This window comes from Portunus trituberculatus, chromosome 15 (genome assembly GCF_017591435.1).
Source record: "Portunus trituberculatus isolate SZX2019 chromosome 15, ASM1759143v1, whole genome shotgun sequence".
Classification (NCBI taxonomy): Eukaryota; Metazoa; Arthropoda; class Malacostraca; order Decapoda; family Portunidae; genus Portunus; species Portunus trituberculatus.
Window position 1 is genome coordinate 1,985,378 of NC_059269.1, and position 5,000 is coordinate 1,990,377.

Below are 5,000 nucleotides of genomic sequence, written 5' to 3' on the forward strand. Positions count from 1 at the left end.
AATGGAACGTATATAAACAACATTTATATTACTCAAAAGAAACTTTTGCGTGTCATTACTTACAAAAAACGCTACAAACACACACACAATGTATTTAGAGATCTAAGATTGTTAAAGCTTCCAGACATTTTACATCTACAGACACATGTATTTGTACATAAATCTTTACATTCATTTCCCATCGAATGTGGCTTTACTTCAATGCCTAGTAATGTTACGCGGAGAACACGAGACCTACTGCTTCCGCTGTGCAGGACATCGCATGCCAAGCAGAGTGTCCTGTCAAGAGGAGCTAAAGCCTGGAACGATCTACCTCAAGACTTAAAATCCGATGGAAATATACTATCATTTAAATGCAAATTAATAAAAGAAATATTCACCTCGTATGACAATGTATAGATGTATAGTATTTCACAAATACTACATACTCTGACTATAAGGTTTTATAACAGATAACACTATTTATTAGGTCCTATTTTTGTACGTTATTTCATTTGTGTATGTGTATACTTTTTTGTAACAGCTAATATTATTTAATTTTGCTATATGTTTGTATAGAGAGAGAGAGAGAGAGAGAGAGAGAGAGAGAGAGAGAGAGAGAGAGAGAGAGAGAGAGAGAGAGAGAGAGAGAGAGAGCTACGGGCTACGTGTTGTGAAAGTGTGAAACGGAAGTACAGCCAGTGTCTAGTGTAATCAGTGCAAAACAGTGTTGCTACGCGTGGTGATAGATCTGCCCGGAGACCGCGCTGGGCCAAGTGACCTTGAACCTTGCCCCCACACACGCGACCCTCACCCTTGTGACCTCTCCTCACTGGGCGCACTACACGTTGTGGGTAGCGACCTGTCCCGACCCAGCCCACCTGGCCTCTCTCCCGCATTCCAATAGGGATTAACTACGGCGCCGAGACCCAGCCTCCTCCCACACCCATGGCAGCCGCCCCCGCAAAACACGAGAAGATAGCCTGGGCAGGCCAAGCAGGCTTCCCCGGAGCGAGGTACTGTTGTATCTGCAGCTACTCCACACGCGAAAAGCCTGTGACACCCTGTACGGAGGAAAGCTGCCCAAACTCTGTGTGTCGCGAATGCTTCTCGGACGCTGAATTCTGCTGCCTGCAAAGAGCAGAACTGAGACGCGCCCGTGGCTTCTCTAGGCCTGTGACATATGAAACAGCCACCACACCCATCACCCCCGAGACCGAGGAGGTGCAAAACATACCTGACGAAGACGTAGAGGAAGAGGAGACAGAAGAAAACATCATACAACACCTCATCGCTTCCTCCAGTGCTGAGGAGCTAGCAAGAAGACTCGTGCAGCTACAGCGGGAGTTTCAAACACAAAAGAGTGTCATCAAAAGACAAAATAATAGGATAAGACTTCTCCTGAATCAGAAGGTGGAAATAGCAAAACACCTAAATCTCCTAGAGCAAGTGGAGAAAGAAGAACACGAGGAGGAACATCCACAGGTTACTAACAAGGCCTTGAGTGCCTTTCCCAGTAAAATAGACAAAGACTGGGAAGAGGTGTGTTCTGACTCCGCCTCCTGGCGTGGCTGGTGGGAGTCTGGCAGGCCAAGAAGACTCTCCAAACTCATTGGCGCTTCCCCCCCCACTTCCCCTTCAGAAGAGGTCGACAGTGAGCGAGACAACGAGGAAGGACAAAACACACCTCCCACCAACACTCCAACCTCCCCCAGCGTTACTGTCGTTTCCAGAGGCTGCGGAAACAGCACCACCGACAGCAGTGTTACCAGGCACGGCACGACAGATACGACAGATACCAGTCAGAGGGAACACCCAAGCAGACAACAAGGGGCTTGGAATTGGAGACAAAAACAAAAAAACAAAAAGAACAAAAGGCATTACCAAGAAGGGCAAAATCCTCCCAGCCACACTCGCCACGGCTCCTCACAGCAGGCGCCTCCCCCTCGCTACTCGGCCTGGCAGAACGATAGTACCCACCCCACTTCCCGGCAGCACCTCGCCTCCCCACGACGAGGGAGAACGGAAAATTGTGGATACTGCTACCGGCGAGGCCACACTGAGGACAAGTGCTACTCGAAGGCTGCTGACATAAGGCAAGAACATCTTCTGAGACGAGTAATAGCCGAGACCAGGCAGCCTGCCACCAGACACGTGCCTCCACCGCCGGGACTGTCTCACATCGTGCCTCAGTCTCCTCTCTGGGACCAAACAACTGGCTGGCAGTGGACACCTCCCACTCCTACCCCAGCGCCCCCAGCACCCAACCTCTCAGGTAAAATGGCGGACGGAGGAAGGCCTCACCGAAAACTGACGGTCCTCTCAGCCAACGTGCGAGGCCTTCGCACCAACATTGGCGATCTGACCCACAGTTTTGTCCTGAGACATCAGGTGGACATTGCTGTAGTGACAGAAACATGGCTCAACAGCGAGGTGGAGCCATCTTTCGGCAGGATACGTGGGTACTCCCCCTGGTACAGAAACGACCGCCAGGGGAGACAAGGAGGAGGTGTTGCTCTGTGCCTCAAGGAAGGAGTGCAAGCCCAGAGACTGGAAATAGAGTTACCGCCCACGATAGAGGCAATGTTTCTCAGGGTAGCACTGGCTGATGGCACCGCCCTCCTTCTCTGCGTTATGTATAGACCCCCAAGGCAGGGACCTGCCCCCCTCCACTTTCTGACAGAGACACTGGACGTCCTGCTGACACGTCACCGCTGCAGGAATGTCTTGATTGTTGGGGACTTAAATCACCACCACGAGGAAGCTGCCTATGGAAATCTCCTGACGGTACAGGGCCTTACGGACCTTGTTACCTTCCCAACCCACGAGCGTGGGGGGACGCTGGATCCCGTCATCACCGACCTGAGAGAGGGAACAGCCACTTGCCATCAGCTCGAACCAGTGGGAAGCTCGGATCACCACGCCATCCTGACCCGGGTAGATGTGGGAGTTGCACGGGATGAGGCCAGCTCTCGTACCATCTGGCAGTGGGATAGAGCAGACTGGTGCTCCCTCAAGAGTGACCTGCAACAAACAGACTGGCAAGCCCTACTGTCGGGAAGAGCTGATGCTATGGTGACAGCCTTTACCGAGCGCCTCAAAACACTGCAGCAGCAACACGTCCCTCACCGCCAGTACACCTCCAAGCCAACCGACCAGCCATGGTTTGGTTACCGCTGTCGATGCGCTGCAGAGAGGAAGTACTCCGCATGGCTACGACTCAAGAGGAACCCGACCAGCCGCAACAAAGCCAGGCATCGTGCGGCTTGTAAGAGTATGGTGGCCACATGTAAGTGGGCACAACAGAGGTGGGAGAGGGACCTCAAATCTAAGCTCTGTGGCCCAGGGGTTGGGAGCAAGACTTGGTGGGCCCTTGTCAAGGAGAGGCAAGGAGGCAGCCACCATGAAACTATCCCTCCCCTCACCAAGCAGGACGGCACCACAGCCACCAGCAGCAAGGAGAAGGCAAAACTCCTGGCTGACCTCTTCTCGACTAAAATGTCCGTCCCTGACCCAAATCGATCTCCTCCACAGATGGAACAGGAGTGTGACCAGGCATTGACAGAGGTGATGGTGACTCAGGAGCAAGTGGAACGCCTTCTGAGAGCAGTAGATGTCAGGAAAGCCACTGGTCCGGACGACATCAGCCCACAAGTCCTGCGCCACTGCTCAGAAGAACTGGCATCGCCACTTACAAAAATATTTACTGCCTGTGCCAGGGAAAAAACATGGCCTGCCATGTGGAAAAAGGCTCGTGTGGTGCCGATCCACAAGAAAAAATCAAGATCTGACCCTGCAAATTACAGGCCCATCTCCCTCCTGTCGGTAGTGGGAAAGATATTCGAAAGGATAGTGGTTGAAGCCATCAACAGCCACCTCCAGGAGCACTCCCTTCTATCTGACCAGCAGTATGGGTTCAGATCCGGCCGCTCCACATCAGACCTTCTGATGCTCTTAACCAGGGATTGGCAGGACTCCCTGGACAATGGCCTGGACACCCTTGTAGTCGCCCTCGACATAGCAGGAGCCTTTGATCGGGTATGGCATGCAGGCCTGCTTGAAAAGCTTCGTGCCAAGGGCATACAAGGCCACCTGCTAATGTTGATGAGCGACTATCTACAAGGAAGAACCCTACATGTCGTCGTCAACGGGCAGCAGTCAGGGGACCTTCCAGTGGGAGCCTCAGTCCCTCAAGGATCTGTGCTGGGACCGGTCCTCTGGAACCTGTATATTGATGACCTTCTCAGGAGCCTGCCAGCAATCTCCGCATATGCTGATGACTGCACGCTGTCCATCTCCTACCCTCGCCAGAATTGTTGTCACGCCATCGATGACGTCAACCGACAACTCGGCGTGATACAAGAGTGGGGAAAGCGCTGGCAGGTGCAGTTCGCCCCTGAGAAGACACAGGCAATGGTGATCTCTCGGTCTCTAGCAGCCAGGCAGGAGGTTGAAGGAAAGGTGATGTTTGGCTCCATCACCCTCCCACTCCAGGAATATATCAAAGTTCTTGGAGTGGACCTAGACCGAGAGCTCCGATTTGACCGCCACCTCAAGCACGTTGCCCACCAAGCCTCTCTCCGGGTCTCTGCCTTACGAAGGGTAGCTGGATTACTGGACAAACGTGGAATCCAACTGCTGTACAAGGCCCAGATAAGACCCTACCTGGAGTATGGGGTCCTGACCTGGATATCCAGCGCGGCTACACACCTGCAACGGCTGGATAAGATCGAGCGACGTGTGCAGCGGCTGTTGGAGGATACACCCCCGCCGCCACCACAACAGGAAGAGAGATCCCTGGACACGCTGGAACATCGTCGTGACGTCGCAGCACTGGTGGTGTTCCACAAGGCCCAGGTGCAAGGCGTACCTCACCTGGCAAGACTACAGCTCCCCCCGCGAGTGGCTCAAAGAGATACGAGAACGGTACTCTCCAGCCACGAGCAAGTGGGGGTGCCAAGGTCTCGCGCCAGCCAGCACCAGAGGACCTTCATCTCCAGAGTGGCTCGCTTGTGGAACAA